The sequence below is a fragment of the Bubalus bubalis genome, chromosome X (assembly GCF_019923935.1).
Source record: "Bubalus bubalis isolate 160015118507 breed Murrah chromosome X, NDDB_SH_1, whole genome shotgun sequence".
In the NCBI taxonomy this organism is placed as follows: Eukaryota; Metazoa; Chordata; class Mammalia; order Artiodactyla; family Bovidae; genus Bubalus; species Bubalus bubalis.
The window spans coordinates 128,443,047-128,469,648 of record NC_059181.1 but is presented as its reverse complement, the minus strand read 5'-3'; the positions used below and the strand labels follow the sequence as shown (position 1 = coordinate 128,469,648).

The 26,602-nt window shown below is 41.8% G+C and overlaps 1 long non-coding RNA gene across 1 annotated transcript; it reads right to left on the bottom strand.

Annotated features, from left to right (window-relative positions):
• Nucleotides 1-25,397, bottom strand: LOC123465406. The gene is made up of 3 exons (XR_006640639.1): nucleotides 25,150-25,397; nucleotides 2,521-2,656; nucleotides 1-397 (listed from the first exon to the last, which is right to left on the bottom strand). It is a non-coding gene; the product is annotated as an uncharacterized LOC123465406 (long non-coding RNA).
• Nucleotides 25,398-26,602: the final 1,205 nt, after the last annotated feature.

Sequence of the window (26,602 nt, the reverse complement as noted above, 5' to 3'; positions counted from 1 at the left end):
TTTCCCTAAAGACACAAGCTGGCAATTAATCATACAAGACCAGTTTGTCACCAAACCAATTATCCAGAGGCCTCCTAATCCAGAACACAGTGTTTTGAAAGGACACACAAAATCTATCATACCCCATATAACCTGGCCAGGACTGCATTTGAAGAGTAAAGGTCAACAAGGGACAGTTTCCATCGGACAGATTAGGAATGTCACTAAAAGGCCAGGGCAAGGGCAAGTACCTAGAAGCTGGGGGACAAGATCCAAGGGCCAGGGCCTCAGGTGCGGCTCCCTCCCTCATCCCACCAAAAAAGCACACTGCGCCTCCCTTACCTCTCCTCAGGCACACACTCCTCGGCCGTTAAGGTCCAACCCCCGTAAAGGCTCCAACCATGAGCGTTTAACCAGTCTATGAAGAAGCAAAGGTATGGTCACCTGGAAAGAGCAATGGACTTAGAGATAAAAGATTTGAGTTTAGGGCTTCTGTGGTTAGAAGTCTGGGCTTTCCCTGTTGTGGCCCAGGTTCAATCCCTGGTTGAGAAACAAGATCCCACAAGTGGAGTGGTACCACAAAAAAAAAGATTTACGTTTACCTCTGTTTCTCACACTACCTAATGGTGGGACCTTGAGCATTTCTGGGCTTCCCTGCTTCATCTGAAGATGGAGAAATACTTTCCTTACCTTCATTTGTATGACTGGTGTGAGGATGAAATTAGATAATAGGGAAGGCTTGTTGGTGTAGTGAAAAGAGCATATTGGGACTTCCCTGGTGGTCCAGTGGTTAAGAATCTGCCTGCCAATGCAGGGGACATGGGTTTGATCCCTGATCTGGGAAGATCCCACACGCCTCAGATCAATTAAGCCCATGTGCCACAACTACTGAGCCCAAGTTCTACAGCAAGAGAAACCACTGCAATGGAAAACCCATGCACTGCAACTAGAGAAGAGCCCCCATTGGCAGAAACTAGAGAAAGAACCTGTGCAACAATGAAGACCCAGCACAGCCAAAATTTTAAAACTTAATTAGTTAATTATTTAAAAAAATAAGACATGAGGCATGTAGGAAAGAAAAGTAGAATATAGGATGTAAATCCAACTATATCAATAATAAAATTGAATATAATGGGATGAAAATTTAAAAAAATAATAAGAGCATGTTGGATTAAACAAAATTATGCTTCCAATTCCAATATAAACACTTCAGAGTTGTGTGACTTTAGGGAAGTGACTCAGACAGTAAAGAATCTGCTTGCAGTGCAGGATATCCGGGTTCAATCCCTGGGTCGGGAAGATCCCCTGGAGAAAGGCATGGCAACCCACTCCAGCATTCTTACTTGGAGAATTCCATGGACAGAGGAGCCTGGTGGGCTCCATGGTATTGCAAAGAGTCAGACACAACTGAGCAACTAACTCTTTCATATGTTTCCAATTCCAATATAAATACTCCATAGTTGTGTGACTTTCAGGAAGTTAACCTTTCAGGGCCAGTTTCCTAATCTGTAGAATGGGATAACAGTATCTGTCTCACAGGGATATTGTGAGGATTAAGTGAGATAATGTTCAGAAGTGCCTGACCTCTAACAGGCACTCAAGAAGTAATAATCAATTATAAAACCTAGATGATAATATTTTATAAAATTCTATACAAATGGAACAAGGTTATATGCAATGGGGGCAACTTGCTTTTTTTTTTTTTTAAGGATGTAGCCCTTCTTCATGAAGATTGATTATCCTGGCTCTTGGCTATAACATCTTTAAATTCAAGATTTCACAATAATGGTTTTCAGTGAAGCTCTGACAGTAGTGTCATTAAAGGACTGAAAAATGACTTCCAGAAAGTTGGCAGAGACCTCTATCTCTCCCCATAATAAGGTGCTCTCAGAATTAGCTTAGGACATTAATTTCCTCAGGCAAAATACATAGTTCTTCTTGATTTTTTGGCCTCCATAGGCTCCGCGTTGTTCGCATGTTGCATAATCTAGTGTTTGCCCATCAGAATATTTGGGGCTTCCCTGGTGGCTCAGATGGTAAAGCGTCTGCCTGCAATGCAGGAGACCCGGGTTCGATCCCTGGGTCAAGAAGATCCTCTGGAGAAGGAAATAGCAACCCACTCCAGTACTCTGGCCTGGAAAATTCCATGGACGGAGGAGCCTGGTAGACTAGAGTCCATGGGACTGCAAAGAGTCAGACATGACTATTCTTCAATTATTCATGTATATTTTTGTACAACACTGGTAATTTTCACACCTATTCTAATTTCCTTTCTATTGTAACCCTATGTCACTTATTACTAGGACTTTCAACACTCTTACTGCTTTTGTATGTATCATATATATTAACAATGTTCATTGAACTGGTCAAACAGGCAAAATCACAGCAAACACACCTGATGAATGCCAATGCCAGAGACCAAAATGACAGTCAATAAGCTGCCAGAAGCAGAGAAAGTTGATGACATTTGCCCTCCATAAAGCTTTGTGGCTCTAAGAAATGTCTCAAGTAGAGGAGTTTCTGTACATATAGGGAACTTACTTATGCCAGGCGTTGTGCCAGGAGCTGGGAGTGCAATGGCCAGCAAGAGAGTCCCAGTCTCTGCTCTCCCCAAATTCTCAGTCTAGCAGATCAGGAAATGGACAACTGCCATGCGGTCTGATGATATGATGGGGAGCTAGAAAAGCAGAAAGGAAGGTCACCTAAACCAGACTTGCAAAGTAGAGAAGACCGCTGGAGGAAGTGATGTCTACGCTGAGACCGGAAGGACAAGTAGGATTGAGTTGGGTAAAGATGGAGAGAAGAGGGTTCTAAGCAGAAAGCATGGTCTGTTCAGGGAACTGGACTTCATTCCTGCTGGATGCAAATTGTGATGAGGAAGGCTGCAGAGAGAAGCTGGAACCAGGCCACACAGGGCCTTATAAACCATAGGGAGGGAATGAGGAGGACACTTGCAGTCTCCGCTTTCTCTTCTTAGTGTAAAATTGGACAAGTCATTTAAGATTTTAAGCCTCAAAAAAAAAAAAGATTTTAAGCCTCAGTTTCCACATGTGTAAAACAAGGACAGTACTCTAATAATACTTACCTCATAAGCTTGTATAAGAGTTCATGAGGTAGCACACATAAGATACCTAATACATAGAATGTGCTTAATAAACATTAGCAATTATTATTTCTATGTTATTTCATCTAATATGAACTTGACATAATTTGGCTGGTTGGAAAATTGCTGATCTCATATATTTTTATAGTATATATGTATATACATACATACATACATATATACTATATACATAAATAGACATCCATATCTATACAGTTTTTTCAAATTACATTTATCTTTTGATTTTGTTGATTATAAAACAAGTTTTATATGTTGATATACTCCTATTCAGCCTCCCTTTTCTAATCTGTCTTCCATGACTTTATATCTTAAATATTATCATGCCTCTAGTGACAATATCTTCTGTCTTCCTCTGCTGCTGCTGCTGCTAAGTCGCTTCAGTCGTGTCCGACTCTGTGCTACCCCAGAGACGGCAGCCCAGCAGGCTCCCCCGTCCCTGGGATTCTCCAGGCAAGAACAATGAAGTGGGTTGCCATTTCCTTCTCCAATGCATGAAAGTGAAAAGTGAAACTGAAGTCACTCAGTCGCGTCGGACTCATAGCGACCCCATGGACTGCAGCCTACCAGGCTCCTCCATCCATGGGATTTTCTAGGCAAGAGTACTGGAGTGACTTGCCATTGCCTTCTCCGTCTGTCTTCCTCAGTCTATTTGAAGCTTGCTGGTTCTGTGGCTTCCTCCTCTTCGCGTCTAAATTGATAGCCTTGGGAACGGGCGCCCTCTGGCGTTCATCTTGTGTAAGTTCAAGAGACAATCTCCCATTAACTGTGATCTGTGGTCCCTTGCCTAATTGCCTCATGTGCAGAAACTCTCAGTCCCAGAGAATGTGAAGGTTGTTAAAGCTGCAGGTTTTGCAATACAAAACCTCTGGCTATTATAAAGTGTCCTTGGCCTTGAATTTTCAAAGGTATCAAACAGCTACTTATTAGCCTACAGTTCACATTATTGTTGCTGTTGTTCAGTTGCTCAGTCATGTCTGACTCTGCAACCCCACGGACTGCAACATGCCAGGGTTCCCTGTCCTTCAGTATCTCCTGGAGTTTACTCAAACTCATGTCCATTGAATCAGTGATGCCACCCAACTATCTCATCCTCTGTCGCCCCTTTCTCCTTCTGCCCTCACTCTTTCCGAGCATCAGGGTCTTTTCCAGTGAGCTGACTCTTCACATCAGGTGGCCAAACTACTGGAGTTTCAGCTTCACTGTCAGTCCTTCCAATGAATATTCAGAGTTGATTTCTTTTAGGATTTACTGATTTAATCTCTTTGCTGTCCAAGGGACTCTCAAGAGTCTTCTCCAACACCACAGTTCAAAAGCATCAATTCTTCGGCACTCAGCCTTCTTTGTGGTCCAACTATCACAACCATACATGACTACTGGAAAAAACCATAGCTTTGACTCTACAGACCTTTGTCAGCAAAGGGATATCTCTGCTTTTTTAATATGCTGTCTAGGTTTGTCATAGCTTTCCTTCCAAGGAACAAGCGTCTTTTAATTTTGTGGTTGTAGTCACCATTCACAGTGATTTTGGAGCCCAAGAAAATGAAGTCTGTCACTGTTTCCCCATTTATTTGCCATGAAGTGATGGGACCAGATGCCATGATCTTCATTTTTTGAATGTTGAGTTTTAAGCCAGCTTTATCACATTCCTCTCTCACCTTCCTCAAGAGACTCTTTAGTTCTTCACTTTCTGCCATCAGGGGGTTGTCATCTGCTTGTTATTACTGTTTGAGCCACCAGGGAAGCCTGAGTTGAACCATAAAGAAGACTGAGTGCCGAAGAATGGACGCTTTCAAAGTGTGGTGTTGAAGAAGACTCTTCAGAGTCCCTTGAGCTGCAAGGAGATAAAACCAGTCAATCCTAAAGGAAATCAACCCTGAGTATTCATTGGAAAGACTGATGCTGAAGCTGAACCTCCAATATATTGGCCACCTTATTTGAAGAGCCAACTCATTGGAAAACACCCTGATGCTGGGAAAGACTAAGGGCAGGAGGAGAAAGGGGATGACAGAGGATGAGATGGACTCAATGGACATGAGTTTTAGCAAGCTTGGGGAGATGGTGGACAGGAAAGCCTGGCTTACTACAGTCCATAGGGTCACAGAGTCAGGCATGACTCAGCAACAACAACATCTGAATATCTGAGGTTATTGATATTTCTCCTGGCAATCTTGATTCAACCTTGTGATTCATCCAGCCTGGCATTTGAGCAGGGTGACAATATACAGCCTTGATGTACTCCTTTCCAAATTTGGAACCATTCTGTTGTTCCATGTCTGGTTCTAACTGTCACTTCCTGACCTTCATACAGGATTCTCAGGAGGCAGGTCAGGTGGTCTGGTATTCCCATCTCTTGAAGAATTTTCCAGTTTGTGGTGATCCACCCAGTCAAAGGCTTTAACATAGTCAATGAAGCAGATGGTTTTCTGGAACTCTTTTGCCTTTTCAATGATCCAACAGATGTTGGCAATTTGATCTCTGGTTCCTCTGCCTTTTCTAAATCCAGCTTGAACATCTGGAAGTTCATGGTTCACATACTATTGAAGCCTGGCTTGGAGAATTTTGAGCATTATTTTGCTAGCGTGTGAGATGAGTGCAATTGTGTGGTAGTTGGAACATTCTTTGGCTTTACCTTTCTTTGTGATCAGAATGAAAACTGACTTTTTCCAGTCCTGTGGCCACTGCTGAGTTTTCCAAATTTGCTGGCATATTGAGGGCAGCACTTTCACAGCATCATCTTTTAAAATTTGAAATAGCTCAACTGGAATTCCATCACTTCCACTAGCTTTGTTCGTAGTGATGCTTACTAAGGCCCACTTGACTTTGCATCCCAGGATGTCAGATTCTAGGTGACTGATCACACCATCGTGATTATCTGGGTCGTGAAGATCTTTATTGTACAGTTCTTCTGTGTATTCTTGCCACCTCTTCTTAGTCTCTTCTGCTTCTGTTAGGTTAATACCATTTCTGTCTTTTATTGTGCCCATCTTGGCATGAAATACTACTCACTTGGTATCTCTGATTTTCTTGAAGAGATCTCTGTTCTTTTTCATTCTATTGTTTTCCTCTATTTCTTTGGACTGATCACCGAGGAAGGCTTTCTTGTCTCTCCTTGCTATTCTTTGGAACTCTGCATTCATTTGGGTATATCTTTCCCTTTCTCCTTTGCCCTTGCCTTTCACTTCTCTTCTTTTCTCCGCTATTTGTAAGGCCTCCTCAGACAACCATTTTGCCTTCTTGCATTCCTTTTCCTTGGGGATAGTTTTGGTCACCACCTCCTGTACAATGTTATAAATAAACCTCTGTCCATAGTTCATCAGGCACTCTGTCTATCAGATCTAGTCCCTTGAATCTACTTGTCACTTCCACTGCATAATCATATGGGATTTGATTTAGGTCATACCTGAATGGTCTACTGGTTTTCCCTACTTTCTTCAATTTAAGCCTGAATTTGGCAATAAGGTGTTCATGATCTGAGCCACAGTCAGCTCCCGGTCTTGGTTTTGCTGACTGTATACAGCGTCTCCATCTTTGGCTGCAAAGAATACAATCTATCTGATTTTGGTATTGACCATCTGGTGATGTCCATGTGTAGAGTCTTCTCTTGTGTTTTTGGAAGAGTGTGTTTGCTACAACTAGTCTGTTACTCGGCAAAACTCTGTTAGCATTTGCCCTGCTTCATTTTGTACTCCAAGGCCAAACTTGCCTGTTACTCCAGGTTTCTCTTGACTCCCTACTTTTGCATTCCAGGGCCATATTATGAAAAGGACATCTGTTTTTTGGTGTTAGTTCTAGAAGGTCTTGTAGATCATCATAGAACCATTCAACTTCAGCTTCTTTGGCATTAGTAGTTGGGGCACAGACTTGGAATCCTGTGATGTTGAATGGTTTGCCTTGGAAATGAACAGAGATCATTCTGTTGTTTTTGAGATTGCATCCAAGTATTGCATTTTGGACTCTTTTGTTGACTATGAGGGCTACTTCATTCCTTCTAAGGGGTTCTTGCCGACCATAATAGATATAATGATCATCTGAATTAAATTCGCCCATTCCTGTCCATTTTAGTTCACTGATTCCTAAAATGTTGATGTTCATTCTTGCCATCTCCTTCTTGACCATGTCCATTTTACCTTGATTCATGGACCTAACATTCCAGGTTCCTATGCAATATTGTTCTTTACAGCATCAGACTTTACTTCCATCACCAGTCACATCCATAGCTAGGTGTCATTTCTGCTTTGGCTCAGCCTCTTTATTCTTTCTGGAACTATTTCTCCACTCTTCTCCAGTAGCATATTGGACACCTACTGACCTAGGGGGCTCATGTTTTAGTGTCCTATCTTTTTGCCTTTTCATACTGTTCATGGGGTTCTCAAGGCAAGAATGCTGAAGTGGTTTGCCATTCCCTTCTCCAGTGGACCATGATTATTACATACAAAGAGACTTTCCTAGAAGAAAAGAATTTGGATTTGGAGACCTGGAGTCAAGGCCTATGTATCTATTATTACTGTGTGACCTTGGGGAAAGTCCTTCTCCCAATTAGGTCTCCCATTTTTCAAGTGAAAAAGTTAGACAAGGACTTCCTGGTGATCCGTGGTTAAGAATCCACCTGTCAGTGCAGGGGACATGGGTTGCATCCTTGGTCCGGGAAGATTCCACATGCCTCACGGCAACTAAGCCTGTGTGTCACAACTAGAGAGTAGCGCCTGCTCCCTGAAGCTAGAGAAAGCCCTCATGAAGCAATGGAGACCCAGCACAGCCAAAACTAACTAACTAACTAAATAAATAAAATTTTCAAAAAGTTAGACAAAATCAGTGTTTCATGGAATATACTTTGCAGACTACTCTATTAATTTTGAGATATCACATACACATAATTGAGAGAGGAGAGGTTACCTTAGCAAATAAATCTGGAAAATGGAGATTAAACAAAATAAATTTCTTGACTGCAGGAGCTCTCAGATTTTGCAGTGCTCATACAGTGCATGTTATGACTTTGCAAGATGTGACTATAGCTTTCCAGTGTCTCTTGACTGCAGAACCTTTGCTGGCAGAGCATCTTGCAATGTCAGTATTCTAAGAAAAATATGTTTGAAAATGCTGGTCTGTGCTAATTTGGCGAATCTTCCTGATCACCCATGACAAGGTTAAATGAGCAATCTGCTAATGTCAGGACACCAAGTCAGTGATAAAGTCTGACAACAATCAATATCATAGCTTCTTTATAATCATAACAACCATGGTAATGATATTTATCAGTAATTCAATAATGGTTATTCAGGGCTGAGTAGGCCAAGGCATTGTGCCAAGTGCTTTACTTGTGTTGTCTCATTTCATCCTCACAACAACCCAATGAAAGAATTTCTGTTATTTTCCCATCTTAAAGATGAGGAAATCGAGTTTGAGAGAGATCAAAGAAGTTAAGCTCAGTTCAGTTCAGTTCAGTCACTCAGTCGTGTGCAACTCTTTGCAATCCCATGGACTGCAGCACGCCAGGCCTCCCTTGTCCATCACCAACTCCCAGAGCTTGCTCAAAATCATGTCTATCAAGTCAGTGATGCCATCCAACCATCTCATCCTCTGTCGTCCCCTTCTCCTCCTGCCTTCAATCTTTCCCAGCATCAGGGTCGTTTCCAATGAGTCAGTTCTTTGCATCAGGTGGCCAAAGTATTAGACTTTCAGCTTTAGCATCAGTTCTTCCAATGAATATTCAGGACTGACTCCCTTTAGAATGGACTGGTTGGATCTCCTTGCAGTCCAAGGGACTTTCAAGAGTTTTCTCCAACACCACAGTTCAAAAGCATCAATTCTTCAGTGCTCAGCTTTCTTCACAGTCCAACTCTCATATCCATACATGACTACTGGAAAAACCATAGCCTTGACTAGATGGACCTTTGTTGACAAAGTGATGTCTCTGCATTTTAATATATGCTGTCTAGGTTAGTCATAACTTTTCTTCCAAGGAGCAAGCGTCTTTTAATTTCATGGCTGCAGTCACCATCTGCAGTGATTTTGGAACCCCCCAAAATATAAAGTCTGCCACTGTTTCTACTGTTTCCCCGTATATTTGCCATGAAGTGATGGGACAAGATGCCATGATCTTAGTTTTCTGAATGTTGAGTTTTAAGCCAACTTTTTCACTCTCCTCTTTCACTTTCATCAAGAGGCTCTTTAGTTCTCTTCACTTTCTGCCATAAGCGTGGTGTCATCTGCATATCTGAGGTTATTGATCTTTCTCCCAGCAATCTTGATTCAAGCCTGTGATTCATCTAGCCCAGTGTTTCTCATGGTGTACTCTGCATATAAGTTAAATAAGCAGGGTGACAATATACAGCCTTGACATACTCCCTTCCAGATTTGGAACCAGTCTGCTCTTCCATGTCCAGTTCTAACTGTTGCTTCCTGACCTGCATACAGATTTCTCAGGAGGCAGGTCAGGTGGTCTGGTATTCCCATCTCTTGAAGAATTTTCCAGTTTGTGGTGATCCACATAGTCAAAGGCTTTGGCATAGTCAATAAAGCAGAAATAGATGTTTTTCTGGAACTCTCCTGCTTTTTCCATGATCCAGCAGATGTTGGCAATTTGATCTCTGGTTCCTCTACCTTTTCTAAAACCAGCTTGAACATCTGGAAGTTCATAGTTCACATACTGTTGAAGCCTGGCTTGGAGAATTTTGAGCATTACTTTACTAGCGTGTGAGAGGAGTGCCATTGTGTGGCAGTTTGAACATTCTTTGGCATTGCCTTTCTTTGGGATTGAAACGAAAACTGACCTTTTCCAGTCCTGTGGCCACTGCTGAGTTTTCCAAATTTGCTGGCATATTGAGTGCAGCACTTTCACAGCATCATCTTTCAGGATTTGAAATAGCTCAACTGGAATTCCATCACCTCCACTAGCTTTGTTCGTAGTGATGCTTCCTAAGGCCCACTTGACTTCACATTCCAGGATGTCTGGCTCTAGGTGAGTGATCACGCCATCGTGGTTATTTGGGTCATGAAGATCTTTTTTGTATAGTTCTTCTGTGTAGTCTTGCCACCTCTTCTTAATATCTTCTGCTTCTGTTAGGTCCATACCATTTCTGTCCTTTATTGTGCCCATCTTTGCATGAAATGTTCCCTTAGTATCTCTAATTTTCTTGAAGAGATCTCATCTTTCCCATTCTGTTGTTTTCCTCTATTTCTTTGCATTGATCACTGAGGAAGGCTTTCTTGTTTCTCCTTGCTGTGCTTTGGAAGTCTGCATTCAAATGGGTATATATTTCCTTTACTCCTTTGCCTTTCATGTCTTTTCTTTTTTTTTAATTTAATTTTTTTTAATTTTATTTTATTTTTAAACTTTAAAATATTGTATTAGTTTTGCCAAATATCGAAATGAATCCGCCACAGGTATACATGTGTTCCCCATCTCATGTCTTTTCTTTTCTCAGCTACTTGTAAGGCCTCCTCGGAGAACCATTTTGTCTTTCTTTTTCTTGGGGATGGTCTTGATCACTCCCTCCTGTATGATGTCATGAACCTCCGTCCATAGTTCTTCAGGCACTCTGTCTATCAGATCCAATCCCTTGAATCTATTTGTCACTTCCACTGTACAATTGTAAGGGATTTGATTTAGGTCATACCTGAATGGTCTAGTGGTTTTCCCTACTTTCTTCAATTTAAATCTGAATTTGGCAATAAGGAGTTCATGATCTGAGCCACAGTTAGCTCCTGGTCTTGTTTTTGCTGACTCTCCATCTTTGGGTGCAAAGAATATAATCAATCTGATTTTGGTGTTGACCACCTGGTGATGTGCATGTGTAGACTCTTCTCTTGTGTTGTTGGAAGAGTGTATTTGTGACCACTTAAGGTCACAAAGCTACTAAATTGCAGCGCTGGGGCTGACGCCCTGGGCAGCTGCTGCCCAAGCATATATTTAAGTATGCTATACCTATGGTGGGGAGAAGGCAATGGCACCCCACTCCAGTACTCTTGCCTGGAAAATCCCATGGACGGAGGAGCCTAGTGGGCAGCAGTCCATGGGGTCGCTAGGAGTTGGACACGACTGAGCGACTTCACATTCACTTTTCACTTTCATGAATTGGAGAAGGAAATGGCAACCCACTCCAGTGTTCTTGCCTGGAAAATCCCAGGGACAGGGGAGCCTGGTGGGCTGCCGTCTATGGGGTCGCACAGAGTCGGACATGACTGAAGCGACTTAGCAGCAGCAGCAGCAGCATACCTATGGTGATAAAACTTCTTGTCCAAACCGAGACATTTTTGAGAGTGGAGGATCTCTAAAAATAGCTATAATTTTTGAAATATTAAGTTTTTTCACCAAATCTGGTTTAATTATCTACTTAATTATCTACTGTGCAAAACTTACAGTCAAAAGTAAAATCCTTTGTTAAAAAATGAAAATTAAATCTACTTGTATATATTAAAGCAAGATATAAGTTACTTATATTGATTGTCTGAATATTTAAAAGTAGCATAAGTAGAGTAATTTTTATTGATACATATTCACATAGTCTGATCAGTTTCTTAGTCTTGCCTTTTACAATGAATCATTAATACATCTTCGCGAAAAATGTATTTTTTTCAATATGGTATTCTTATTTTTAAATTTTTAAAATAAAATTGTCTGGAATAATTTTCAACCTTGAATTTGATGGTTAAGAAACTTCAAATTGTTCATGTCTTCAATTGGCACATTTCTGTAAACCACCCTATTTTTCTTTCTTTAACATATCATCTATTTTATTTATTCATTTTTGACCACACCATACGGCTTATAGGGGCTTAGTTCCCCAACTAGGGATGGAACCCATGCCCCCTGTAGTGAAAGAGCTGAGTCTTAACCGCTGAACCTCCAGGAAAATCTCTGCCTATTTTATTTTTTATTGAAGTATAGTTGATTTACAGTATTATATTAGTTTCAAGTGTACAGCACACATAGTGATTCAGTATTTTTATAGGCTATACTCCATTAAAAGCTATTACAAAATAATGGCTATATTTCCCTGTGCTGTACAATATATCCTTGTTGCTTACCTACTTTATATACAAGAGTTTGTGTCTCTTAATCCCATACCTCTCTCTTGCCCCTCCCCGCTTCCATCTCCCCACTGGTAACCACTAGTTGGTTTTCTATATCTGTGAGTCTGTTTCTGTTTTGCCATATATAGTCATTTATTTTTTACTTTCTGCATATAAGTGATATCATATAGTATTTATCTTTGTCTGAGTTATTTCACTAAGCATAATAATCTCTAGGTTCATCCATGTTGCTGCAAATGGCAGAATTTCATTCTTTTTATGGCTGAGTAATATGACCTGCCTCTTGAGAAACCTATATGCAGGTCAGGAAGCAACAGTTAGAACTGGACATGGAACAACAGACTGGTTCCAAATAGGAAAAGGAATATGTCAAGGCTGTATATTGTCACCCTGCTTATTTAAATTATATCCAGAGTACATCATGAGAAACACTGGGCTGGAAGAAGCACAAGCTGGAATCAAGATTGCTGGGAGAAAGATCAATAACCTCAGATATGCAGATGACACCACCCTTATGGCAGAAAGTGAAGAGGAATTCAAAAGCCTCTTGATGAAACTGAAAGAGGAGAGTGAAAAAGTTGGCTTAAAGCTCAACATTCAGAAAACTAAGATCATGGCATCTTGTCCCATCACTTCATGGCAAATATACGGGGAAACAGTAGAAACAGTGGCAGACTTTATATTTTGGGGGGGCTCCAAAATCACTGCAGATTAGTGACTGCAGCCATGAAATTAAAAGACGCTTGCTCCTTGGAAGAAAAGTTATGACCAACCTAGATAGCATATTGAAAAGTAGAGGCATTACTTTGCCAACAAAGGTCTGTCTAGTCAAGGCTATGGTTTTTCCAGTGGTCATGTATGGATGTGAGAGTTGGACTGTGAAGAAGGCTGAGCGCCGAAGAATTGATGCTTTTAAATTGTGGTGTTGGAGAAGACTCTTGAGAGTCCCTTGGACTGCAAGGAGATCCAACGAGTCCATTCTGAAGGAGATCAGCCCTGGGATTTCTTTGGAAGGAATGATGCTAAAGCTGAAAATCCAGTACTTTGGCCACCTCATGCGAAGAGTTGACTCATTGGAAAAGACTCTGATGCTGGGAGGGATTGGGGGCAGGAGGAGAAGGGAACGACAGAGGATGAGATGGCTGGATGGCATCACCGACTCGTTGGACGTGACTCTGAGTGAACTCCGGGAGTTGGTGATGGACAGGGAGGCCTGGCGTGCTGCGATTCGTGGGGTCACAAAGAGTCGGACATGACTGAGCGACTGAACTGAACTAAACTGAATATTCCATTGTGAATATATATATGCATGCTAAGTTGCTTCAGTTGCCAAGTTCTATGTCCACTGGAGTTGCCATTTTCTACTCCAGGGGCTCTTCCCAACCCAGGGATTGAACTCCACATCTCTTATGTCATCTCCATTGGGAGCCGGGTTATTTACCACTAGTGCCACCTGGGAAGCCCATATACATATATAAATATATATATATATATATAGTATATACATGTATGTACGATATTACCACATCTTCTTAAGCCACTCTTCTGCTGATGGACACTTGAATTGCTTCCATATTTTGGCTACTATAAATAGTGCTGTTGTGAACATTGGGATGCATGTATCTTATCGAATTAGTGTTTTTGTTTTTTCTGGACATATGTAGGAGTGGAATCACTGCATTGTATGATAGATCTATTTTTAGCGTTTTTTGAAGGCCGTCTGTGCTATTTTCAATAGTGGCTATACCGATTTACATTCCCAACAACAAGATAGGAGGCTTCCCTTTTCTCCATAACCTCACCAGCATTTGTTATTTGTGGACTTTTGATGACAGTCATTTTTGACAGGTGTGAGGTGATATCTTGGGATTCCCAGGTGGCACAGTGGTATTCTACCTGCCAATACAGAAGATGCAGGAGACACAGGTTCAATCCCTGGGTCAGGAAAATACCCTGGAGTAGGAAATGGCAACCCACTCCAGTATTCTTGCCTGGAAATTTCCATGGACAAGAGGAGCCTGGCAGGCTACAGTCCATGGGGTCACAAAGAGTCCACCATTACTGAGTGACTGAGCATGCATGCACGAGGTGATATCTCATTGTAGTTTTGATTTGCATTTCCCTAATAATTATCAATGTTGATCATCTTTTCATGTTCCTGTTAGCCATCTGTGTATCTTGGGGAAAATGTCTATTCAGGTCTTCTGTTCATTTTTTGATTGGGTTGGATTTTTTTTAATATTGAGTTGTATGAGCTATTTATGTATTTTTATATTAACCCCTTGTTGGTCATATCATTGGCAAGTATTTTCTACCATTCTGTAGATTGTCTATTCAAAGTATCATGCATCAATGTACCCACTGCTATATTCAAAATAGATTACCAACAAGGAACTACAGAGTAGCATAGGGAATGCTGCTCAATATTCTGTAATAACTGAAATGGGAAAAGAATTTGAAAAAGAATAGATCCATGTATGCGTATAACTGAATCACTTTGCTGTACACTTGAAATTAACACATCATTGCTAATCAACTATGTTTCAATATGTTTAAAAAGAAAATATCACACATCAGGAAATACTTCCACAAAAGTTATTTAAAAGTTGTCTCTATGTTTCTTTTGAAATTTTCACCAAATTTAGATGCTGAAAATCATAGGCCTTCTCAATTTCATTTCATTCAGGTACAGAACATAAATATAGCCAATTAAAATTTTATTCAATTAAGATTTAGGAGCTCTATCAACTTTTTTTTTTTTCTGCGCTGCACTGAGTCAGTTGTGGCACATGGGATCGATCTAGTTTCCTGACCAGGGGTGGCACCCAGGACCCCCACATGGAGAGCAGAAAGTCTTAGCCACTGGACCACCAAGGAAGTCCCAGGAGCTCTATCAAAATTTTAAGTGTCTTCTCACAAGTCAAGATATCCCAAGGCACAATTGCAGAATTTCACAATTAAATCCTAGTCATTGCTTACCATAATTTGCTCCAGTCCTTAGGGATACATTTGAATGCCTTCGTGTTTTTGCTGACTGCTATTTTGCTATGCCAAAGCCTTTGATTGTGCAGATCACAACAAACTGTGGAAAATTCTTCAAGAGATGGGAATACCAGACAACCTGACCTGCCTCTTGAGAAATCTGTATGCAGGTCAGGAAGCAACAGTTAGAATTGGACATGGGACAACAGACTGGTTCCAAATAGGAAAAGAAGTACATCAAGGCTGTATATTGTCACCCTGCTTATTTAACTTATATTCACAGTACATGATGAGAAACACTGGGATAGATGAAGCACAAGCTGGAATCAAGATTGTTGGGAGAAATATCAATAACCTCAGATATGCAGATGACACCACCCTTATGGCAGAAAGTGAAGAGAAACAAAAAGCCTCTTGATGAAAGTGAAAGAGGAGAGTGAAAAAGTTGGCTTAAAACTCAACATTCAGAAAACTAAGATCATGGCATCCAGTCCCATCACTTCATGGCAAATAGATGGGGAAACAGTGGCTGACTATATTTTGGGGGGCTCCAAAATCGCTGCAGATAGCGACTGCAGCCATGAAATTAAAAGACACTTGCTCCTTGGAAGGAAAGTTATGACCAACCTAAACAGCATATATTAAAATGAAGAGATATTACTTTGCCAACAAAGGTCCATCTAGTCAAGGCTATGGTTTTCCCAGTAGTCATGTATGGATGTGAGGGTTGGACTATAAAGAAAGCTGAGCACCAAAGAATTGATGCTTTTTAACTGTGGTGTTGGAGAAGACTCTTGAGAGTCCCTTGGACTGCAAGGAGATCCAACCAGTCCATTCTAAAGGGAGTCAGTCCTGAATATTCATTGGAAGAACTGATGCTGAAGCTGAAAGTCTAGTATTTTGGCCACCTGATGCGAAAAACTAACTCATTGGAAAAGACCCTGATGCTGGGAAAGATTGAAGGCAGGAGGAGAAGGGGACGACAGAGGATGAGATGGTTGGATGGCATCACCGACTCAATGGACATGAGTTTGAGTAAACTCCGGGAGTTGGTGATGGACAAGGAGGCTGGCGTGCTGTGGTCCATGAGGTTGCAAAGAGTCGGACATGAATGAGTGACTGAACTGAACTGATTTGCTGAGAGCTTCAAAAGTCAAAGGGATTTTTTTAGGACTCTATTTGTTGAATATTTTTATTAAACATTTCCAACTAATGTTGAGTAAAATAACTCCAAGTTCAGAGAACTCATTATAAAAAGCTCAATACCACTGTAGGACACTTAGGTGGACTAATAAAGGGTCTTCAAAAGCACAAACATTTCAAACATCTGACTGATGATGGAGGGCAAAGAGAAAAAGCACATGCTGAGTTTTTCTTTCTTATTTTGGATATTCAGCATAAATTTTGTCACATACAAAAATAATAGTTCAGACCCTAATTGTGTATATAGGAAATATATATTTGTAAATTTGACACTACATAATCTCTTTCAATAAGCATCCAAACAGCTACTTTGGAGGCAGTCATCAATTGTATGTGAACTACAACCATCCCAAGGATCTTCCCGCTCTACAGATTTCTTAATCAAGTCAGAACACTATTTTTTACCATGACAATTTCCTCTGTTAAAATTTATGCTCATCTTATCACCAAAGAAACAAAAGTAATTTTATCTTCAATGTTAAACTGAACTTACAATAGTATTTACAATGCTAGCAAATGTTTCACCTTCATCAAAATTTACTTCCAAAACTGTTATTTGGGAAATTCCCTTGGTGGTCCAGTGGTTAGGACTCAGCACTTTTCACTGCCAAGGCCCAGGTTCAATCGCTGGCTGGGGAACTAAGATCCCATAAGCTGTGCAGCACAGCTAAAAAAAATGAAAAAGTCAAAATTGTTATTTGATTGCATGTGTTGGATGAAATAACTGAACCATTATTAATTTGAATAATTAAGAGAAGCTTCTCTTCTATTTGAAGCACCCAAAGGCACTAGTATAAAGTTGGCGTCATGGAACCATTCGTTTGGCTAATTCAGGCAACACCTTCATGGCTACTGTTTCACTTTTCATATGTGCACAAGGACATTTAGAGTAAAAAGTAAGCAAAATAATTTTAGGATAACCACTTGATATACTTGACAAGTCACACTGCACAGAGTTACATGTAAACCTTCTATACCCGGACATGGAAATCCTTGAGCCCTTCTTCTGGAGTAGATTGGTGATTCTTCTTCAGCAGATAGATGTCTTCTGGTTTCTGTGCGGTCAGTTATATCACTGTGGCCTCCATGAATAGTAAACATCAATAGACATTATATGTGAGCTACATATATGTCATCAACTTCAGTGCCTAGATTTTTATAAACACATGCTTTCATTTACTTGTACTCCTTAAAATAAAAGAGGATTTATTGCAAAATAGAAAAGCATTATCAATCGATAAAATATAGTTGTATGATTTCTACTATGTAGAAATTATACAACCACAGTTGCAAGAATATTCAGACTGTTTGGAAGGACTGTTAGCTTCTGTTCCCGACACATCTTTCCCATAGACCTAACCTTAATTTCCCACATCTCCCATTGACCCTTCTAACTAGAGACCTGGCAGCTTCTACAACTCATACCTGGAACTCACAGGCAAGAAAACAACTGGCCAGCGTGCAGGTGGCGGGCAGCGGAACAGTGTCAAATACGTCCTCCAACACCACCTGAAACCTGACGTTGATAGCAATCCCTGGCTGCCGTGATCTGAGCACATTTCCTTTTATCCCTCATGAGAAGGTTAACTATGTTTGTCTGAAAAGGGTTAGAAAAGGAGATGGATTATCACTGGTTGTTGTTCAGATATGCAGGGTTCACAAACTGAAACTTGCAGAAGCAGCAGTGTGGGCTACTTTCGCCTTATGGGATGGTCCACACTCTCTGTGGAGTGTGCTTCTCTCTAAATAAATCCATTTCTTACCTATCACTTTGTCTCTGGCTGAATTCTTTCTTTGATGAGACATCAAGAACCTGAGAGTCCTGAGACAGGTGTGTGATCTCCATTAAAAGACTGTGGTGCTCCAGGGTCTAAGACTCTGTGCTCCCAATGCAGGGGACCTGGGTTCGATCCCTGGTCAGGGAAATAGATCCCATATACCACAACTAAGGACTCAGTTCGGTTCAGTTCAGTCGCTCAGTCGTGTCCGACTCTTTGCAACCCCATGAATCACAGCACGCCAGGCCTCCCTGTCCATCACCAACTCCCGGAGTCTACCCAAACTCATGTCCATCAAGTCAGTGATGCCATCCAGCCATCTCATCCTCTGTCCTCCCCTTCTCCTCCTGCCCCCAATCCTTCCCAGCATCAGAGTCTTTTCCAATAGGTCAACTCTTCACATCAGATGGCCAAAGTATTGGAGTTTCAGCTTCAGCATCAGTCCTTCCAATGAACACCCAGGACCAATCTCCTTTAGGATGGACTGGTTGGATCTCCTTGCAGTCCAAGGGACTCTCAAGAGTCTTCTCCAACACCACAGTTCAAAAGCATCAATCCTTCGGCGCTCAGCCTTCTTCACAGTCCAACTCTCACATCCATACATGACCACAGGAAAAACCATAGCCTTGACTAGACGGATCTTTGTTGACAAAGTAATGTCTCTGCTTTTGAATATGCTATCTAGGTTGGCCATAACTTTCCTTCCAAGAAGTAAGCGTCTTTTAATTTCATGGCTGCAATCACCATCTGCAGTGATTTTGGAGCCCAGAAAAGTAAAGTCAGCCACTGGTTCCACATCTATTTGTCGTGAAGTGATGGGACCAGATGCCATGATCTTCGTTTTCTGAATGTTGAGCTTTAAGCCAACTTTTTCACTCTCCTCTTTCACTTTCATCAGGAGGCTTTTTTAACTAAGGACTGGCACAGCCTAATTAATTAATTAATTGATTTTTAAAAAAAGCAGCAGCAGCAATATGGATGCCTATTAAACACGCTGATCCTGGATCTAACCTGAGAGATTCTAATCGGCTAGAACAGTGTAGTGACCTGAGTCTGGGAATTTAAGAAGCATCCCAAGCCATGAGAAACATTGTTATGAAGCCAGATTGATCTCCTGGGCAGACCTGAGCTAAGAGTTACTCTGCCTCTAGCCCCTGGGCTTCCATGATAGCTCAGTTGGGAAAAAGTCTGCCTGCAGTGCAGGAGGCCCCTGTTCGATTCCTGGGTCGGGAAGATCCCCTGGAAAAGGGATAGGCTACCCACTCCAGTATTGTTGGGCTTCTCTTGTGACTCAGCTGGTAAAGAATCCATCTGCATTGCGGGAGAGCTGGGTTCAATCCCTGGGTTGGGAAGATCCCCTGGAGAAGGGAAAGGCAACCCACTTCTATATTCTGGCCTTGAGAATTTCATGGACTGTATAGTCCATGGGGTCACAAAGAGTCAGATACAACCGCGTGACTTTTATTTTTAGCCCCTGACCTCCTCTCATTCTAACGTCTTTCCATGCTACAGAAAAGCCTACCAATCACATGGGGCCCATTTGGCAATAGCCTGCTCTCCTTTCCTCTTGGGGAGGGCAAACTCTGCTCTTACATGTACAAGTGTCTGGAGCACAGACATTTCAACTCACTTTTCCTACTATCAAGGGAGTACTGCCAAGTCCTCTATCAAGGGAGCACTACCAATCTTCTTCCTTATCATGTTGAGATATGCTGGAATTCAGTCAGCAATTTGGTGTGTGTTTCTCCATCATTGGTTTACCCCCTAATCTGATTCCCGTTCAAGGAAGGACCTGATGCCCAGCTGTGGAGAATGTGCTCAGATCCCAGCAGTCAGCCTAGCCACTTTGGGGTCCGCTTCCATGTCAGGTCTCAAGGTCATGGGGGTAGCCTGCTTCAGATGATTGAGAGAGAGAAGCAGATAAAGGCCTGGCCTTGTCAGCCCATCAGGGACAGTCTGCCAGGCAATACTTGCTCCAGACCTCCCCGTGGGGTTTTCCACGGTTTGTAAGGCTGGCACCACTGTTCCACGTTCCCCTCTGTCCAATCCTGCCTCCACGCTGCCCTTTCACAGATATTGATCTCTAAACATCTTGCACCCCCAATTCTACTTCAGCATCTGCTTCCGGAAAACCCAAGCCGTGACACCCCATTTCTTGCCCTCACAGCAACTACACTAAAGTACATAAAGTCCAGGGCAGCACTTCAGTGCAAACTTGGATGATTCCCAGCAGTTCAGCACCAGGTGGCACACCCTGGGTCACCCACACGAGGCTTCCCTGTGTCCTGGTCCTTAGCCACGAGAAAGGCCGCAGACATTGCCTTGAAGGATGTGAAGCAGGGAAAGCTTCATGGAGTGGGCTGAATCTCAGGTGAACATTTCAAAGCAGGGAGAGAAAAGAGGGAAGAGAACCAGCACCCACTGAGTATCTCTTTCATCTAGGGCTCTCTGCTAGCAACTTATTTTATTTCATTAATGAGGTACTCACAATACTATGGGGTAGGTAGTTCCCCCACCAGTAATAACAAAATAATAGGTATTCTGATCGAGGGAGTGCAGGACTTAATAGCACCTGACACATCGTCAGGTACATCAGATACTCTTCTGAGCCTTCACATTTCACTGTTATCTCATGCATGCCTTACGGGTCTTCAAGGCCTTGGAAGATTTCAGATTTTGAAGACATTCCTCAGACTCCCAGCCTCTAGTACCAGAGTTCCATGGATTTCACTTCAGATCAACTTTTGTGATAGTCATTCTCCCAGCAATTCTGCAGGAATTTACTATGAGGAAGTGGTCCAGATTTGAGGCCCCTCTAGACTCGGGGCTCCAACTGAATGATGCCGCTGTCTGCTCCTCTTGTGCTGACCCTGATTCACTCAGGACTCTGTGAAGGAGTTGAGGCTTAGAGAAAATTAGGGACTCATTTCTGCAAGTACAGCTAGCAAGTAGCAGAGTTTGAGTTCAGACCTTGGTCAGCCTCACTCCTTAGCCTGATTCCTGACTCGTGTACCGTCATCGCCTACTGGCCTGTGATATTTTCTTTTCTTTCTGTTCTTATTTGGTTGGAGGCACACTGGCTTGGTGTTTTCTTAGCTGTCACAACCATTGTAAATAAAACACTAATGAAATAGCCTCCTCTGGGGAAAAAAAAATCTGCAAATAAAACCATGTGCTCACAATATTGTAAAGCAATTATCCTTCAATTAAACATAGATTTTAAAAATCTGCTTATATTTACAGAAATCTAAAGCTTTAAAATAAGTAACACTTAACTCACCGAAAAGGGCAATCAATATTAATTTTTAAACCACTCAGTGACATAAATAAAAGAAATATATTTTTGCATTTTATCAGTTTCAAGCATATCTCATTTTATTGTACTTTTCACATATGGTGTTTTACTGGGGTTTTTTTGTTTTGTTTTACAAATTGAAGGTCTGTGGCAACCCTACATCGGAAAATTTATCAGTGCCATTTTTCCAACAGTAATTACTCACTTTGTGTTTTTGTCACGTTTTAGCAGTTGTCACAATATTTCAAGTTTTTTCATTATTGTTATATTTGTTACAGTGACATATGATCAGTGATCTTTGACGTTCCTATTGTAATTGCTTGGGGGCACCACAACAGTACCCATATAGGACAGAGAACTTAATGGATTGTTGAAATGACAACAAAGGATTTAGAATTTTGTATAAATTTAGTTAATAAAGCAGCGGGGTTTGAGAGGACTGACTCAGTGGACAAAGAATGTCATCTGCCATTTTAGTAAATAAAGGATGTTGTGGCCACAAAACCATCAGTCACTGCAGCTGCCCCCCACAACACACCCTGAGGGGATTCAGGATGGAGAAAAACTGGCTACTGGTCCTAGATAGTCGCGGTTCCCATCAAAGGAATAATTTCAATGACTCTTGCATTTTCCCACAGATAGAAAAGCACTAAAATCATTCACTGGAGAGACCCAGTTTTTGGTGATTAGGAGTAATATCTTTTTCTGTTCCGACTACATGTTTTGTTTTGTTTTCCCAGCAAAAACTCATATGGCTCCTCCCTTACCTCTTTAGAACAGTCCCTCAGAGCTATCTGAGAGGCTGTATCCTGGGCTATAGTCCTCAGTAAGTCTGCTGAATAAAACATAGTTCTCAACTTTCAGATTGTGCTTTTTTTTTTTCAGTCGACAACTCCAATTCTGAAAGAAGTTCTATGTGGGTAAAATGCTATCAGTATATCACATGCTATACAATACATTACCTGCAATACAGAATCATTCATGACAGGAAGAGTCCATTGACTTGGCAAACTTCATTTTTGTCTTATTTTAAGAAATTGCCACAGCCATCCCAGGCTTCGGCAACCACCACCCTGATCAGTCAGCAGTCATCAACATGGAAGGAAGACCCTCCAGCAGCAAAGACATTACCTCTTGCTGAAAGACATTACAACTTGCTGAAAGTTCTGATGATGGTTAGCATTTTTTAGCAACAAAGTATTTTTATATAAAGTATGTACATTTTTTTTTCAGACAGAATTCGGTTGCACACTTAATAGACTACAATATAATGTAAACAGAACTTTTATATGAACTGGGAAACCAAACCATTCATGTCCCTCACTGTGTTGCCCTGGTCTGGAACTGAACCCCCTATATCTCCAAAGTATGCCCATACTTATATAGTGTTGCTTAGCATTTATTAGTTAATCCACTGTGTTTCTTTTAAACAGCTTTACTGAAATATAACTGACATTCAATGGCAAAGAGTCCACTGCACTGAGGTACTTTCATTTTCAAACTACATACATTTGGTGTCTTGGCCACTGTTAAGACCCCATGCTTCCACTGCAAGGGTGTGTGTGTGTGTTCTCAGTCCTCTGTGGCTCTTGGCGACCCCATGGACCGTTCCTTTGTCCATGGAATTTTCCAGGCAAGCATACTGGAGTGGGTTGCCATTTCCTACTCCAGGGGTGGAGGAACTGGGTTCAATCCCTGGTAAGATCCCACATGCCATGCCACAGTGAAAGTCGCTCAGTTGTGTCTGACCCTTTGTGACCCCATGGAGTGTGGTCCACTAGGTTCTTCTGTCCATGGAATTCTTCAGGCAAGAATACTGGAATGGGTTGCCATTCCCGTCTCCACAGGATCTTCCCAGCCCAAGGCTCCTGCATTGCAGTCGGATTTTTTTTTTACCAACTTAACTGAAGAGCCAGAAACCAAACCAAAACAAAGAAAAAAGTATACATATTTAAAAATGTACTGTTTGATGGGCTTTGACATAGGCACATTTACAAACCAGTTGTGGTGTCTCTAAGTCACGTATAGCCAACCCAGCAGAGGCAGCAGGCTTTCGTGCAGATTCTTGCAGCCATAAGATACCAGGTGACTAAGTGCGCTGGAAAAAGACGTCAAAGTACCTACTGTCAGCAAACTTCTGAAAGCACCAACTTTAGACATAAAGAACCGTACTTTATTGTTCTTTTCTCCAAGAGGTCGTGATTAACTGCTAAGAATTACAGGCTACTCTTGACGCCAAAGCCAAGACTAAAGCAGTATCACACTGCAAAAACAAACTGCGTTTAAAGGCCTCCAAAGGTAGAAGGGTCCTGGAGGAATGCCTGGAAAGAGACAAAGCCTCCAGAGTCACTAGCTCAAAGTACAATTGTCGCTTTGCTGAGCAAGGTCGCCTTGACCGTTGGCAGCAAGCACGGCCGCCCACAGCTGCAGCCGACCCTCCGAAGGTACCAAACGCAGGAGACACAAAAAGCCAATGTTTCGCCCAGATCGATGTGTTCCACCCGAAACGCTGACCCACGTGTCCAGAAGCGCGCCTAGCTGGCCCAGATCCCCCTCCTTCTGCCACCCTTCCCGCTCCGGCCCTCGGCGGGCCCGCCGAGATCCAAAGCATAGAATCCCACGCTCCCCGCTCTTGTACCACCACCAAGAGGGGGTGGAGTAGGAAGAGAGCCAACCACTTCTTGTTAAGTTTCGTTTTTATTAAAAACTTCACGTGACTGCCCGACTCTTGACTCAGCGATTTCTCCATACCGCCTCCTTTAATGTATTGGTTTGTCGTCACCGCCTTCACCTTTTTTTGATATAGTCCTACCTGCCAGTTTTGAATTTCTACAGGGAATTCTCCCATTCGGTACAAAGAACAAAAAACTCACGGGTTAAATTCCTTTCACCAATTCATTTCAAGCCGGTAAAATGATGAGATAGGGGTTTTAAATAATCACTCAACATAGTTTCCTCCCTCATTTTCCACGGAAGCAACTGCCACGCATTTTCTTGAAAATATATTAAAAGGTGTTGATTTTTTCCCCCGGTTCCTCTCCCATAGTTACTGAATTATTATAGATTTATTCTTAAGCAAATAGGGGAATTAGCTGAAGACGATAAACGGATGTCCTGAAATTCCGACCCCCCTCCACAGGCACACCCCACCAGTGACAATTCTGAAAAGTTTTGCAAATTGAATTTTTAGAACTCAAACCTTGATTTTTGCTTTTAAAGGTTTACTTTAATCTCTGTGATAAAAATACTACACTTATTATAGAAAATATGGACAATCAGACAACTCAAAAGACAAAAAGGAAGTTATTTACAATCTCAACATTCAGAAACAATCCCTGTTAATAATTTGATGTCTCTCCTTCCAGGCTTTTTACTATGGATTTTAAAAAATCATTATAATGATAGAATTTTGTTTCCAATTTATGTTCCCTCATAAGAAGGCTTGCATTTCCCCACTGTATGAAGAACATAACTTTTAATGACCCTTGGATAATCCCTTGTATGAATGTGACATGGTTCACTTAATCCTCCATTTTGAGACATTCAAGTCCAACATTTTCAATTGAGCAAACTATTTGAAATAGCCCTGTGGTAAAATCATCGTGTGAACTGAGGCATCCTTTGAAATGCAAATAGCCACTCCCAGGTCAAATAAGTGTAAGGGCAGAAAATTTCTCTTCCCTTCTCGATTCTTTCGCTGAGTTGACATAAGACAAGTTAACAGGAGAAAAACAATTTAAATTACGTTTACTTACATATATTCAGAAGCCCCACAGAGAAAATGAGGAGTCAGCAGCAGTCAGGTACTTGAGGTTTCTGAACATTCCAAAGCTGAGAAGGGGGTAGGGCTCTGGGGCTTCAAAGGAAAGGAAAACCATTCACAGGGAGATGGGAAGAGGAAATGTTTGGTAAACAAATGTTTGGCAGGCCAGTGAAGGAAGTCTTTCTGATATAATAAAAGTTCTCTCTGTTAATAGCTCTCTTCCTGGTGCAGGCTGCCTACCTCAATTCTTCCAGGGAGTTAAGGGGGAGGGGAAGAGCTTTTCCTAAGTCTGTTGGGGTTTGCCACAGTGGTACATTTCAGGGTGGTGTGTTGTACTCCCCGCTCATGAAGTTTCTATGTTCTCATTTATTTGGTTTGTTTGAGGTAATATAGGCTTCCCAGGTGGCACAGTGGTTAAGAATTCGCCTGCAAGGCAGGAGATACGGGTTCGATCCCTGGGTCAGGAAGATCCCCAGGAGGAGGGCATGACAACCCGTTTAGGTATTCTTGTCTGGAGAATACCGTGGACAGAAAAGCCTGGAGGGCTACAGTCCATAGGGGTGCAAAAGAGTCGGACACGATTTAGCGGCCAAACAACAAGCTAATATAGGGGCTGTTGTATGAGTTTTCTGTTCCTGCTTTAATGGATCACCACAGACTTGGTGACTTCAAACAACACAAACTTATCGTACAGTTCTGGAGGTCAGAAGTCCAAAAATCGAGATGTCAGCAGGGCTGGGTTCCTTCAGGAGACTCAACGGGAGATTAGTTTCCTTGCCTTTTCTTTTTTTAAAAAAAGTATTTTAGTTTATTAATGTTTTTGCCTGCTCTGTGCAGCATTCAGGATCTTAGTTCCTTTACCAGGGGTGGAACCTGTGCCCCCTGCAGTGGAAGCAAGGAGTCTTAACCCCTGGACCACCAGGGAGGTCTCTCCTGCCTTTTCTAGTTTCTATAGGCTGCCAGCATTCCTTATCACATAACATCACTGTCTTTTGTATTTTCATACATTTGTAAATTCCCTCCTCTAACAACAACTGAGGCACAAGGAATTTCAGGAAGCTGTGGGATCCAAGATGATAGTGCTTAAAGTCATTTTACCTAACTTTTCTTTTAATGCTGAAATGCATTCTTACATTGTCTGGATAAATACTCCTTCAGCTTCTTTGTAAACACTTCCCGTGACTCTGAACAAGTCACTATGAGTTATTACTTTTTAAGATCTTATTGTTAGAAAGTCTTCCTTCCTACTGACCTGAATTCTGGCTCCTTGGGACTTCAAGCTACTCTTCCTATTTTCTCTCCAGAGTTCCACAGGACACTGCCCGCCCTCTTCCTTGTGCTCATCCTGTAGGACTTTATAGACAGCTGCCCTGTTAGGACTTCGGTTCTCCAGCCTGAGCAAGTCCCCAAGGGGAGATTTCTCAGTTCCTTTCCATTCTGGTCTC